Source organism: Kogia breviceps, chromosome 16 (assembly GCF_026419965.1).
Source record: "Kogia breviceps isolate mKogBre1 chromosome 16, mKogBre1 haplotype 1, whole genome shotgun sequence".
Taxonomy (NCBI): Eukaryota; Metazoa; Chordata; class Mammalia; order Artiodactyla; family Physeteridae; genus Kogia; species Kogia breviceps.
This window is the reverse complement of record NC_081325.1, coordinates 62,772,060-62,788,580: the sequence shown is the minus strand read 5'-3', so window position 1 is coordinate 62,788,580 and position 16,521 is coordinate 62,772,060. Positions and strand designations below refer to the sequence as shown.

Below are 16,521 nucleotides of genomic sequence, written 5' to 3'. Positions count from 1 at the left end.
CACTTATATGTGGAATCTAAAAAAAAATGATACAAATGAACTTACTTAGGAATTTGAGATTAACGTATACACACTACTATACATAAAATAGATAATCAACAAGGATATACTGTATAGCACAGGGAACTCTACTCAATATTCTGTAATAACCTAACCTATATGGGAAAAGAATCTGAAAATGAATGGGTGTATCTATTTGTATAACTGAATCCCTTTGCTGTACACCTGAAACTAACACAACATTGTAAATCAACTATACTCTAATATAAAATAAAATTTAAATTTAAAAAGTGGGACAAAAATAATGTTTACAGAGGTGGCCTTTGCATAGGTACTTAAAATGTTAGGCTTAGTTCAAAATCTAGTGGCTTAGCAAAAAGTGACTATTTAGAGAAAATGTGGCCTATGTACTTGTGAATTTAATCATTTCAATTTTTTCATTAATTAATTCAAGCCATTAATCATTAAATATATATTTAATGAGCATATATTATATATTAGGCATATAGTATGTATTAGGTATTATGTATATGTTAATGCATAATATTATGTATTAGCATATATTATGTATTATGTATCAGATATCTCATATATGAACATATGTATTATGTTCAGCTTTAGTTGTAAAGCTGAACAAGACAGGTAAGGACCCTGCTCTCATGCATGTTATATTCTCAGGGTGGGGGAAGGCAGGGTGAGAACAGCTAGGAAGCATGTGTGTTTGTGTGTGTGTGTGTGTGTGTGTGTGTGTGTGTGTATACATATATATATATACACATATATATATATAAATATATAAAATTTCAGAATGTGGTAAATTTAGTGGAGGATCTAAGTAGGATTATATGAGAGTATCAGCAAAATGAGAGTGGCTTTCCTTTGACAGCTCAAGAACAGCTTGAGAAAGTGACATGTGTGAACATGCACAGTACGAAAAGGAGATAGTTAGGCACAAAGAGTTTAGGAAAAAATGTTCAGGGCAAAGGGAATATCAAGTTCAATAGCCCACAAGTGTACTGATATTGCAAGGACCCAGTGAAGAAGGTGGGTAATGGGTAAGTTGACCTTGGGGTATAGGAAGAAGCTAGGATAGGGTAGAAGTCTAAACAACAACAGGAGATTTTAGTTTCATTGTACTTTCAGTATGGTGCAAGTGTGGCAAGGACTACCTAATTATGTTTTATAAAGATAACTGGCTGCTTCAAAGAGAATGCATGTAGGTGAGGAAGTAGGAAGGTGAGCAGGACATCTAGTTTGGAGGCAACTAGAGCATTAAAAACAATGATGGTAGAAATGGACAAATTCTTAGAAATGTACAACCTGCCGAGACTGAACCAGGAAGAAACAGAAAATATGAACAGACCAATCACAAGCACTGAAATTGAAACTGTGATTAAAAATCTTCCAACAAAAAAAAAAACCCAGGACCAGATGGCTTCACAGGTGAATTCTATCAAACATTTAGAGAAGAGCTAACACCTATCCTTCTCAAACTCTTCCAAAAGATAGCAGAGGGAGGAACACTCCCAAACTCATTCTATGAGGCCACCATCACCCTGATACCAAAACCAGACAAAGACATCACAAAGAAAGAAAACTACAGGCCAATATCACTGATGAACATAGATGCAAACATCCTCAACAAAATACTAGCAAACAGAATCCAACAGCACATTAAAACAATCATACACCATGATCAAGTGGGGTTTATTCCAGAAATGCAAGGATTCTTCAATATATGCAAATCAAAGTGATACACCATATCAACAAACTGAAGAAGAAAAACCATATGATCATCTCAATAAATGCAGAGAAAGCTTTTGACAAAATTCAACACCCATTTATGATATAAATCCTGCAGAAAGTAGGCAGAGAGGGAACTTTCCTCAACATAATAAAGGCCATATATGACAAACCCACAGCCAACATCATCCTCAATGGTGAAAAACTGAAACCATTTCCACTAAGATCAGGAACAAGACAAGGTTGCCCACTCTCACCACTCTTATTTAACATAGTTTTGGAAGTTTTAGCCACAGCAATCAGAGAAGAAAAATAAATAAAAGGAATCCAAATTGTAAAAGAAGAAGTAAGGCTGTCACTTTTTGCAGATGACATGATACTATAGAAAGAGAATCCAAAGGATGCTACCAGAAAACTACTAGAGCTAATCAATGAATTTGGTAAAGTAGCAGGATACAAAATTAATGCACAGAAATCTCTGGCATTCTTATACACTAATGATGAAAAATCTGAAAGTGAAATTAAGAAAACACTCCCATTTACCACTGCAACTAAAAGAATAAAATATCTAGGAATAAACCTACCTAAGGAGACTAAAGAACTGTATGCAGAAAATTATAAGACACTGATAAAAGAAATTTAAGACGATACAAATACAAATAGATGGAGAGATATACCATGTTCTTGGATTGGAAGAATCAACATTGTGAAAATGACTCTACTACCCAAAGCACTCCACAGATTCAATGCACTCCTTATCAAACTACCAATGTCATTTTTCACAGAACTAGAACAAAAAATTCCACAATTTGTATGGAAACACAAAAGACCTCGAATAGCCAAAGCAGTCTTGAGAACGAAAAATGGAGCTGGAGGAATCAGGCTCCCTGACTTCAGACTATACTATAAAGCTACAGTAATCAAGACAGTATAGTACTGGCACAAAAATGGAAATATAGATCAATGCAACAGGATAGAAAGCCCAGAGATAAACCCCCACACGTATGGTCACCTTATCTTTGATAAAGGAAGCAAGAATATACAGTGGAGAAAAGACAGCCTCTTCAGTAAGTCGTGTTGGGAAAACTGGACAGGTGCATGTAAAAGTATGAAATTAGAACACTTCCTAACACCATACACAAAAATAAACTCAAAATGGGTTAAAGACCTAAATGTAAGGCCAGACACTATGAAACTCTTAGAGGAAAACATAGGCAGAACACTCTATGACATAAATCACAGCAAGATCCTTTTTGACCCACCTCCTAGAGAAATGGAAATAAAAGCAAAAATAAACAAAGGGGACCTAATGAAACTTAAAAGCTCTTGCACAGCAAAGGAAACCATAAACAAGATGAAAAGACAACCCTCAGAGTGGGAGAAAATATTTGCAAATGAAGCAACTGACAAAGGATTAATCTCCAAAATTTATAAGCAACTCATGCAGCTCAATAACAAAAAAACAAACAACCCAATCCCCAAATAGACAGAAGACCTAAATAGACATTTCTCCAAAGAAGACAAATTGCCAACAAACACATGAAAGAATGCTCAACATCACTAATCATTAAAGAAATGCAAATCAAAACTACAATGAGATATCATCTCATACCAGTCAGAATGGCCATCATCAAAAAATCTAGAAACAATAAATGCTGGAGAGGGTGTGGAGAAAAGGGAACCCTCTTGCACTGCTGGTGGGAATGTAAATTGATATAACCACTATGGAGAACAGTATGGAGGTTCCTTAAAACACTGAAAATAGAACTACCATACGACCCAGCAATCCCACTACTGGGCCTATACCCTGAGAAAACCATCATTCAAAAAGAGTCATGTACGAAAATGTTCATTGCAGCTCTATTTACAATTACCAGGACATGGAAGCAACCTAAATGTCCACCAAAAGATGAATGGATAAAGAAGATGTGACACATATATACAATGGAATATTACTCAGCCATAAAAAGAAATGAAACTGAGTTATTTATAGTGAGGTGGATGGACCTGGAGTCTGTCATACAGAGTGAAGTAAGTCAGAAAGAGAAAAACAAATACTGTATACTAACACATATATACGGAATCTAAGGAAAAAAATGTCATAAAGAGACTAGGGGTAGGATGGGAATAAAACACAGACCTACTAGAGCATGGACTTGAGGATATGGGGAGGGGGAAGGGTAAGCTGTGACGAAGTGAGAGAGTGGCATGGACATATATACACTACCAAACGTAGGGTGGATAGCTAGTGGGAAGCAGCCTCATGGCACAGGGAGATCAACTTGGTGCTTTGTGACCACCTAGAGGGGTGGGATAGGGAGGGTGGGAGGGAGACACAAGAAGGAAGAGATATGGGAACATATGTATATGTATAACTGATTCACTTTGTTGTAAAGCAGAAACTAACACATCATTGTAAAGCAATTATACTCCAATAAAGATGTTAAAATAAACAAAACAAGCAAACAAACAAAAAACAATGATGGTAGTTTCCTTTAGAGTGGTGGCAGTGGAAATAAACATAGGCCTAGGAACTGAAAATACAGTTTGTTGGTAGATCAGAAAGACTATCCTGTGAGAAAGTGGATGGGCAGTAAATGGAAGAATCAAATACTGCACTTAGATTTTGTTTATTTGTTTGTTTGAAGAACTGGTTAAAAGGTGATGTAGTTCTCTGAGGTAGGGAAGACTGAATGAGTAGTCATTTCCTTGTGCTATCATGTATTTCTGTATACTTAAATTATGGGATTTATCACACAATGTGTACAGCAGAGCCCCTATTATGACACACAACACGCTTCTTTACATCGTAGCTAACGCTCACAGGGCAACAACCACTGAGAGAGGTGCTTTACATACATCTTCTCATTTAATTTTTACAATAACTCCATGATGAAGGCACTATTTTAATGACTATGATATAGAAAAGAATCCTGACATATAAAGATCCATGATTTGCTTGTGTTGATTCAAGGAATGAATGTCAAGAATTGGATCTTAACCTAGGCCTGGATCTAGTTACAGACATGGTCTTGGGCTTGTTTAGAAAAATATGATGTGGGTAACATTCCTTTCTCAATTATCTCCCTGGAGGGACTGAGTCTGTGTAGTACTTTGTAGTTTAAAAATATTTAATATTTTCTCATTCAATATAGGTCTCACAAAATCTGCAAGATATTCAACTTTAAATAGGGAATACATAGTAACAAATTTAATGTAGTATCAAGTTCATACTGTAAGAATAATCAATATTTAAACAAAGTCCATTGGAGGCAATAATCTATGCTCATTCCTCAGCATGAGCTACTGTGTTAAATGGTTGACCAAAGCATGACTTCAGTGGAAAAACGTCAGCCCAGAAAGAAAATATAGTCAACTATGCATTATTTGGCTGAAGAAATGGAGATGACATGGTGCTGAAAGCAAAGAAATCTATACAATAAACAGAAATTTAATTTAACGAGATGACTATATTTTAAAATATCTGTACTATTTAAACAATAGGAAAATCAAACTTTGTAAAGACTACAAATGTTACATTATATGTATTTTGAGACTTTGTAAAGACTGCAAATGTTACATTGTATGCATTTTGTTTTTAAGCAAATATTTTTCTATGTATTTTTCAACAATAGATAGTGAAAACAGAATTTGATAAAAGAGCTGATTTGTTGATTCTAAAGCACAGAAACTTCAAAAGATAAAATACTGTCATTACCTGTATTTGTCCCTTCTGTATTCAAATACAATATAAATTATTGATAATAAAAATCATATCTTTTAAAGAATGTTGCCATGGTGATAGGTTTCTGTGAATGTCTGCATACATTTACAATTGTATTGTATGTAGAATAGAGAAAAATAACAAAGTTAATGTTTTTAGGAAGACTCCAAAATGTTTGTATTTGAATGTAAATGCCATGGATATTTTTCTGCGGTGGAATCTAGAGACAAAGGCGCATAAACTAAAGGTGCTGCTTCAGCAATTTGTTTCCCATTGAAGAACAACAAACTAAGAAAAAGAAAACAATGAGTATACCGAATATGCTAATTTGAAAATAATATTTTGTAAGCATCGATACAATAGTGTTTATATAGACTGTCAGGGAGAACAGGAGAATGACTTCAAAATATGTAAATGGAAGTGATACAGACAATTTTTAGAATTCTACAAATAAAGATTGCTCCTCTCTCTTATTTAATTTGGAATTGTTATTTTTATCCCATAAGTTATTGTCTCTTAATAAAAATAATTTTTTAAAACAGAATATATTTATCTATATAAAATGTAGTATTCTCACACACAATATCTCCTAGTGATTATGTTCTCACCCTGGCTGTATCTGATCTAGACTGACATTAACATTAATCTCTGATATCTGAGACCTCACAGAGGGATGATAGGAAGAAGGCCTCCAACGGATCAACCAGGGCTAACCTGGGAATGAGTGGGGAGTCTCTGAGTCATAGAACCTGAGAAATTTAGCCTTGGAAGCTACCATGGACACCTTGCCCAAATCCATCCTTTTGACATGAAGAAACTGAGAGTCAGGGGGGCAAGCAATCTGCCTAAGACATGCTGTGTTTGTGGCAGTGTGGTATATGGTGACCACAGGCCAATATTGCACAGAAAACTTTTTTTTTTTTTTGTGGTACGTGGGCCTCTCACTGTTGTGGCCTCTCCCATTGCAGAGCGCAGGCTCCGGACGCGCAGGCTCAGCGGCCATGGCTCACGGGCCCAGCCGCTCTGCGGCATGTGGGATCTTCCCGGACCGGGGCACGAACCCGTGTCCCCTGCATCGGCAGGCGGACTCTCAACCACTGCGCCACCAGGGAAACCCTACACAGAAAACTTTGAGTAGAGATTCAGATGAGACACAAAGGAGAGAAAACCAATTATTTCCCAGCTGCCTCAGCCATTCTTTAATAGTTAAAGAGCAGCTCAGACATTTAACACTTTCAGATTTTGGTAGCTAACATTTATGGGAGCAGTTTTCCAATGTAGAAAATTATTTCCCAAATTCTCGCATCAAAGTTAAAAAAATAAATGGACAATGACTTATTTTAAATAGAACTAATGGCCCACTGTAGCTTAATGCAATGCTGTGTTGTTGTAGTAATTTTACTGTTAAGAAAAAAAGTTGTTTATATTGATTAAAAAAAAAAAGAATTAAGGGAAAAATACATGTTTTGTTAATTAAAGACAAAATAAGACACAATAATCTACTTTGGAAACACAGAGAGTACCTATTGTGCTGAAAGGATTCAACCCTCAGAGAAATATGAACTTTCATTGTAACAGTAAAATAATTGTTATATTTGAAATTCTGCAGGTTGCCGATTTTGGTCACATTCTCTTCATTATGTAAATATTGCTTGCATTTAATTTTCATAAAAATTATTTTAATCAACGCAAAGTTTACAGGTCAGACAGTGTCTGACCCAAGCAATTTAATAAGAACAACATTCACCAATCATGGGTGAATGATTGTGAGTAACAATAGTAGTTTCAACTTTCTGCCTATTGGTACCAATGAATAAAAGACAAAATATTTGAAAACAAAGATTATTCACTTACCACAGAAAACTTCAATCCCCTCAAATACAAGTAAAAAGAAAAGACCAAATTCTAATATAATAATGCAAATGCTTTGCATATCAGGTTTTAAAGATGAGCACAATATTGGGCTTCAATTGATCCCCTACATCTTCACTATGGTATCAACTGACTCAACAATAATTTTATGTATCCTTTTTTAAAGAATGCAAGTCAATAAATTTAACGATTGGGCATAAAAATTTATATTTTATATATTTTATATATTAAAAAAAGAACAGGTAAAAAAATGTAAAGGTAAACTTTAGACCACAATAATAAGATAGGATGCAAATATTATATTCAATGTAAGAGAGTGGTAGGTCCATGTTATGTTCAAAAGCAGGATAAAAGTACATATCTTAAAATTATTAATGAATATTTATAGTGAAGTGTGTATTTTTTAATTGAGGTATAGTTGATTTACACTATGTATCTATTCTTGGTGCTATGAGTAGCTTCCACTGTGATTTTTCAATTATTTCTACTTCTTTTAAGGTATAAATTGAATGATGACACCATTATTATTCACGATAAACTTGTATTCATTAACTACTGAGAGCAAGATTATTAAATGAAGAACCTTTCAATTGTTCCCTCGTATTGGTACAGCAGAAAGAAATTGGATGCTGAAAAAGCTCAGGAAGAGTGAGTAAAATCAGTTCCCAGATAGGATCTTGGGATCTTAGAGGAGGGATAAGGATCTGGGAGCCAAATTTGAGTGGGAAGAAAGAACTAGGAACCAGATAGTCAGGTCAGGAAACAGTTAAGTGAGGCAGATAGCATTCAAGGAGCAAACAAGTGGGTTATCAGAACACTGAAGACCAAAATAGTAGAGTCACCCTGGTGAGTTCATGTGGAAAGTCAAACCATTCTTCAGTAAATTGTGCAGCAGGCTTTGTAAGAAGGAGTTAAGGATTGATAGATTAACTCCATCAATTCTTAAAGATGTAAATTATCTTCCAGAAGTTGTCTAAATCTGACATTACTTTAAACCTCAAAATTCCTAAATCTTCTGTTTGCTTTGTTTTCTTTTCTCACTTTAAATTATACACAGATATGTATAATAAAACGTCCAAATTTACAGGAGGATTAAAGGAACTAAGAAGATGCAACTAGAGATTATCATACAAAATCAACTAAGTCAGAAAGAGAAAGACAAATACCATATGATTTCACTTATATGTAGAATCTAAAATACGACAGAAATGAACCTATCTATGAAACAGGAACAGAATCACGGACATAGAGAACAGACTGGTGGTTGCCAAGGGGGAGGCGTTGGGGGAAGGATGGAGTTGAGGTTGGGGTTAGCAGATGTAAGCTTTAATATGTAGAATAAACAAGGTCCTACTGTATAGCACAGAGAACTATATTCAATGTACTATGAAAAACCATAATGGAAACGAAAAACAAGAATGTGTGTGTGCGTATATCTGAAACACTTTGCTGTACAGCACTAATTAACACAACATTGTAAATTAACTATGTTTCAATAAAAATATATATTTTTTAGTGTCAAACATTGCCTAAACCCAAATGATCATCACAATAGCAATGCTGACCAAGGATAAGTATTAAATATTAGGGAAAATCAAAAGATAAATTTCCTCAAATATAAAATATACATAGTAAGATGGACAACAACATCAATAATTCCTAAGATGTAGATTATCCTCAGAAATTTCCCTTTTCATGAATTTGTTTTCATAAAATCTGAAAACTTTGGTGGAGTTTGCACTTCAGAAATACATTTCTCTTTGTTAATAGGCTGCCAGTAAAATCAATATTTTGAAAAAAAGTTGAATAAATGAAGACAAAGATAAATATTAAAATTTAAAATATTCCCAGTATCTTAACATAAATATAATGCATATTTTAAAATTAATTCATGCTTTTAAAAGATCAAATAGATGAATTGTGTTAATTAGGATCTAACTTTTAAAATGAGGGCAAGAGCCTGAATCAAGATGGCGGTGTAGAAAGATGTTCTCTCACCCCCTCTTGTGAGAACACCAGAATCACAACTAGCTGCTGGACAATCAACTACAGGAAGACACTGGAATTTGCCAAAAAGATACCCCACATCCAAAGACAAAGGAGAAGCCACAATGAGACGAAAGGAAGGACACAGTCACAGTAAAATCAAATCCCATAACTGCTGGGTGGGTGACTCACAGACTGGAGATCACTTATACTACATAAATTCACACACTGGAATGAAATTCTGAGCCCAACGTCAGGCTTTCCAACATGGGGGTCCAGCAACGGGAGGAGGAATTCCTAGAGAATCAGACTATGAAGACTACTGGGATTTGACTGTAGGGCTTTGACATGACTGGGGGAAAGAGACACTCCACACGTGGAGGGCACATACAAAGTAGTGTGTGCATCGGGACCCAGGTGAAGGAGCAGTGACTCCAGGGGAGACTGAATCAGACCTACCTGCTAGTGTTGGAGGGTCTCTTGCAGAGGTGTGGGGTGGCTGTGTATCACAATGGAGACAAGGTCACTGGCAACAGAAGTTCTGGGAAGTAGTCCTTGGTGTGAGCCCTCACAGAATCTGCAATTAGCCCCACAACAGCACTTAGGTAGGCTCCAGTGTTGGGTTGACTCAGGCCAAACAATGAACAGGGAGGGAACCCAGCCCCACCCATCAGCAGTCAAGTGGATTAAAGTTTTACTGAGCTCTGCCCACCAGAGCAACAGTCAGCTCTACTCACCAAGTCTTTTAGATAGCCTCATCCACCAGAGGGCAGAGAGCAGAAGCAAGAAGAATGACAATCCTGCAGCTTGTGGAACAAAATCCACATTCACAGAAAGATAGACAAGATGAAAAGGCAGAGGGCTATGTACCAGATGAAGGAACAAGGTAAAACCCCAGAAAAACAATTAAATGAAGTGGAGATAGTCAATCTTCCAGATAAAGAATTCAGAATAATGATAGTGAAGATGATCCAGGACCTCGGAAAAAGAATGGAGGCAAAGATCGAGAAGATGCAAGAAATGTTTAACAAAGACCTAGAAGAATTAAAGAACAAACAAACAGAGATGAACAATATAATAACTGAATTGAAAACTACACTAGAAGGAATCAATAGCAGAATAACTGAGGCAGAAGAATGGATAAGTGACCTAGAAGACAGGATGGTGGAATTCACAGCTGTGGAAAAGAATAAAGAAAAAACAATGAAAAGAAGTGAAAACAGCCTAAGAGACCTCTGGGACAACACTAAACGCAACAACATTTGCATTATAGGGGTCCCAGAAGGAGAAGAGAGAGAGAAATTTCCAGAGAAAATATCTGAAGAGATTATAGTCAAAAGCGTCCCTAACACGGGAAAGGAAATAGCCACCCAAGTACAGGAAGAGCAGAGAGTCCCATACAGGATAAACCCAAGGAGAAACACACTGAGACACATAGTAATGAAATTGGCAAAAATTAAAGACAAAGAAAAATTATTGAAAGCAACAAGGGAAAAATGACAAGTAATATACAAAGGAACTCCCATAAGGTTAACAGCTGATTTCTCAGCAGACACTCTACAAGCCAGAAGGGAGTGGCATGATATATTTAAAGTGATGAAAGGGAAGAACCTACAACCAAGATTATTCTACTCAGCAAGGATCTCATTCAGATTCCATGGAGAAATCAAAAGCTTTACAGATAAGCAAAAGCTAAGAGAATTCAGCACCACCAAACAAGCTCTACAACAAATGTTGAAGGAACTTCTCTAACTGGGAAACACAAGAGAAAAAAAGAACCTCAAAAACAAACCCAAAACAATTAAGAAAATGGTCATAGGAACATACATATCAATAATCACGTTAAATGTGAATGGATTAAATGCTCCAACCAAAAGACAAAAGCTTGCTGAATGGATACAAAAACAAGACCCATACATATGCTGTCTACAAGAGACCCACTTCAGACCTAGGGACACATACAGACTGAAAGTGAGGGGATGGAAAAAGATATTCCATGCAAATGGAAATCAGAAGAAAGCTGGAGTAACAATTCTCATATCAGACAAAATAGACTTTAAAATTAAAACTATTACAAGAGACAAAGAAGGACACTACATAATGATCAAGGGATCGATCCATGAAGAAGATATAACAATTGTAAATATTTATGCATCCAACATAGGAGCACCTCAATACATAAGGGAATTACTAACAGCTATAAAAGAGGAAATTGACAGTAACACAGTAATAGCAGGGGACTTTAATACCTCACTTACACAAATGCACAGATCATCCCAAGTGGAAGTAAATAAGGAAACAGAAGCTTTAAATGACACAATAGACCAGATTGATTTAATTGATATTTATAGGACATTCCATCCAAAACAGCAGATTACACTTTCTTCTCAAGTGCACATGGAACATTCTCCAGGATAGATCACATCTTGGGTCACAAATCAAGCCTCAGTAAATTTAAGAAAATTGAAACCATATCAAGCATCTTTTCTGACCACAATGCTATGAGATTAGAAATGAATTACAGGGATAAAAACACAAACACATGGAGGCTAAACAATACGTTACTAAATAACCAAGAGATCACTGAAGAAATCAAAGAGGAAATCAAAAACTACCTAGAGACAAATGACAATGAAAACACGATGATCCTAAACCTATGGGATGCAGTTGTAAGAGGGAAGTTTATAGCAATACAAGCCTACGTCAAAAAACAGGAAAAATCTCAAATAAACAATCTAACCTTACTTGTAAAGGAACTAGAGAACAAAGAACAAAGAAAGCCCAAAGTTAGTAGAAGGAAAGAAATAAAGATCAGAGCAAAAATAAATGAAATAGAAACAAAGAAAACAATAGCAAAGATCAATAAAACCTCTCAAAGCTGGTTCTTTGAGAAGGTAAACAAAATTGATAAACCCTTAACCAGATTCAACAAGAAAAAGAGGGAGAGGACTCAAATCAAGAAAATTAGAAATGAAAAAGGAGAAGTTACAACAGACACCGCAGAAATACAAAGCATCCTAAGAGATTAGTACAAGCAACTCTATGCCGATAAAATGGACAACCTGGAAGAAATGGACAAATGCTTAGAAAGCTATAGCCTTCCAATACTGAATCAGGAAGAAATAGAAGATACAAACAGACCATTCACAAGTAATGAAATTGAAACTGTCATTAAAAATCTTCCAACAAACAAAAGTCCAGGGCCACATGGCTTCACAGGTGAATTCTATCAAACATTTAGAGAAGAGCTAACACCATCCTTCTCAAACTCTTCCAAAAAATTGCAGAGGGAGGAACACTCTGAAACTCATTCTATGAGGCCACCATCATCCTGATACCAAAACCAGACAAAGATACTACAAAAACAGAACATTACAGACCAATATCGCTGATGAATATAGATGCAAAAATCCTCAACAAGATACGAGCAAACAGAATCCAACAACACATTAAAAGGATCATACACCATGATCAAGTGGGATTTATCCCAGGGATGCAAGGATTCTTCAATATATGCAAATCAATCAATGTGATACACCATATTAACAAATTGAAGAATAAAAACCATATGATCGTCTCAAGAGATGCAGAAAAAGCTTTTGAAAAAATTCAATACTGACTTATGATAAAAACTTTCCAGAAAGTGGGCACAGAGGGAACCTACCTCAACATAATAAAGGTCATATTCTACAAACCCACAGCAAACATTATTCTCGATGGTGAAAAGTTGAAAGCATGTCCTCTAAGATCAGGAACAAGACAAGAATGTCAACTCTCACCCCTATTATTCAACATAGTTTTGGCAGTCCTAGCCATGGCAATCAGAGAAGTAAAAGAAATAAAAGCAATATAAATTGGAAAACAAGAAGTAAAACTGTCATTATTTGCAGATACAGAGAATCCTAAAGATGCCACCAGAAAACTACTAGAGCTAATCAATGAATTTGGTAAAGCTGCAGGATACAAAATTAATGCACAGAAATCTCTTGCATTCCTATACACTAATGATGAAAAATCTGTAAGAGAAATTAAGGAAACACTCCCATTTACCACTGCAACAAAAAGAATAAAATACATAGGAATAAACCTACCTAGGGAGACAAAGACCTGTATGAAGAAAACTATAAGACACTGATGAAAGAAATTAAAGATGATCCAAACAGATGGAGAGATATACCATGTTTTGGATTGAAAGAATCAATATAGTGAAAATGACTATACTACCCAAAGCAATCTACAGATTCAATGTAATCCCTTTCAAATTACCAGTGGCAATTTTTTTACGGAACTAGAACAAAAAATCTTAAAATTTGTATGGAGACACAAAAGACCCTGAATAGCCAAAGCAGTCTTGAGGGGAAAAAATGGAGCTAGAGGAATCAGACTCCCTGACTTCAGACTATACTACAAAGTTACAGTAATCAAGACAATATGGTACTGGCACAAAAACAGAAACATACATCAATGGAACAAGATAGAAAGCCAAGAGATAAACCCATGCACATATCACATATGGTCAACTAATCTGTGACATAGGAGGCAAGGGTATACAATGGAGAAAAGACAGCCTCTTCAATAATTGGTGCTGGGAAAACTGGACAGCTACATGTAAAAGAATGAAATTAGAACACTCCCTAACACCATACACAAAAATAAACTCAAAATGGATTAGAGACCTAGATGTAAGACCAGACACTATAAAACTCTTAGAGGAAAACATAGGAAGAACACTCTGACTTAAATCACAAGATCTTTTTTGATCCACCTCCTAGAGTAAAGGAAATAAAAACAAAAATAAACAAATAGGACGTAATGAAACTTAAAAGCTTTTGCACAGCAAAGGAAACCATAAACAAGACAAAAAGACACCCCTCAGAATGGGAGAAAATATTTGCAAACGAATCAACAGACAAAGGATTAATCTCCAAAATATATAAACAGCTCATGCAGCTCAATATGCAGAAAATGAACAACCCAATCCAAAAATGGACAGAAGACCTAAATAGACATTTCTCCAAAGAAGACATACAGATGGTCAAAAAACACATGAAAAGCTGCTTAACATCACTAATTATTAGAGAATTGCAAATCAAAACTACAATGAGTTATCACCTCACACCAGTTAGAATGGGCATCATCAGAAAATCTACAAACAACAAATGCTGGAGGTAAATCCTCGTGCACTGTTGGTGGGAATATATTGATACAGACACTATGGAGAACAGTATGGAGGTTCCTTAAAAAACTAAAAATAGAATTACCATATGATCCAGCAGTCCCACTACTGGGCATATACCCAGGGAAAACCATAATTCAAAAAGACACATGCACCCCAATGTTCATTGCTGCACTATTTACAATAGACAGGTCATGGAAGCAACCTAAATGCCCATCAACAGACAAATGGATAAAGAAGATGTGGTACATATATACAATGGAATATTACTCAGCCATAAAAAGGAACGCAATTAGGTCATTTGTTGAGACGTGGATGGATCTAGAGACTGTCATACAGAGTGAAGTAAGTCAGAAAGAGAAAAACAAATATCTTATATTAATGCATATATGTGGAATGTTGAAAAATGGTACAGAAGAACCTAACTGCAGGACAGAAATTGAGACACAGCTGTAGAGAACAAACGTATGGACACCAAGGGGAGATAGTGGTTGGTGGGTGGGGTGGTGGGATGAATTGGGAGATTGGCATTGACATGTATACCCTGATGTGTATAAAACTGATGAGTAATAAGAACCTGCTGTATAAAAATATAAATAAAGTTAAATTTAAAACATTTTTTAAAACTAATACTAAACTTTCTTTGTGTTATTTGTATGGAAATATGTTAATATAACTGTTTCAGACATTACATGAATTCCTAAAAATCTTATATGTTTTGGTATAATGTTATAGGTCATAATTCTAGTTATTACTTTAAAATGTATATCTCAGAAATAACTAAATTTACTTGTCAATTGCATTATTATGAACTTTCATCAAATCTTTAATTGTGGTCATTTTTATGTCTTTTGTCATTTACAGACAGTTCTGGGTGTACTCTGATGCTTTTGCAAAAATGTTCATATAAAAGGGTTTCATCTTCAAGGAATTCATGGAAAAGACTCTGACAAGCACAGGCTTCTGGCAACTGACTATACTGCTGAACTGAATGAATAAGCATTTTCAGAACTCTAATGGAAAACTGATGAATTCATAAAAGTGCTAACAAAAGATCAAGATAAAAAAATTAATTACATGGGACTGAGAGAACTGATAAGGATGATTATAATTTTTGTGACTTTCTGTTTGAATAAAAGAAAAAAAAATGTACTAAGAAACCAGGTAGTATATCCTCATCATCTTTATACTGAGCAAGGAAGAAAAACAAAGAGATTATAATTAGTTTATATTTTAATTTCTGTGTCCTGGGGCACACTAAGTGAAAAATATTTTCAGCACAGTTAATAATGTAGACCTCAGGTAAGCTATACAAGAAATAGAAATCATTTTTGAGTTGCAAGACTGGCTTGTTTCAAGATGGCCAACCATTTTAACAAAACAATTAGTTTGATTTTTCTTTTGCATATATAACTTAGAAAAACGAGGTCCCACACATTATAATAAATTGATTTGTGATGATAAAGCATTGCAGGATGAATCAGAAGATGTGGGTTCCACGCCTATCTTTCATGTCTTACTTTTGTGAGTAGAGCCATTCAAGCAACATCTGAAACTGTATCAATCAACATCAACAAACAGATAATGATCAGTAAGCTAAGTGCTAAAGCCTTAGGTGAAGGGTATGCAAAAATAGAAAACCTTGGTCATTTTAAGGGACCATTAATAAATTTATTGTCTGCAAACAACGCTGTCCAATAGAAAAATAAGGCAAACCACATATGTAAATTTAAAATTTTGTAGTAGCTACATTAAAAAAAAGATGAAAAAGAAACAGGTAAAATTAATTTTAAGAATATATTTCAGGACTTCCCTGGTGGATCAGTGGTTAAGAAACCTCCTGCCAGTGCAGGGGACACGGGTTCGATCCCTGGTCCGGGAAGATCCCACATGCCACGGAGCAACTTAAGCCTGTGCGCCACAACTACTGAGCCTGCACTCTAGAGCTCGCAAGCCACAACTACTGAAGCCCGCGAACCTAGAGCCCGTGCTCCGTAACAAGAGAAGCCACCGCAATGAG

At 35.5% G+C, this 16,521-nt stretch overlaps 1 protein-coding gene and 1 long non-coding RNA gene across 2 annotated transcripts in view; one reads left to right on the top strand and one right to left on the bottom strand.

Moving 5' to 3' along the window:
* The window catches only part of GPC5 (glypican 5), a 1,282,790-nt gene that overhangs the window by 124,023 nt on the left and 1,142,246 nt on the right, over positions 1 to 16,521 (bottom strand). The window lies entirely within an intron of this gene.
* LOC136792789 (uncharacterized) overlaps positions 1 to 16,521 on the top strand; it is a 60,466-nt gene that overhangs the window by 29,280 nt on the left and 14,665 nt on the right. Inside the window, exon 3 of the long non-coding RNA XR_010837212.1 lies at positions 15,366 to 15,803. This is a non-coding gene — a long non-coding RNA (uncharacterized lncRNA). The remainder of the gene's footprint in view (positions 1 to 15,365; positions 15,804 to 16,521) is intronic.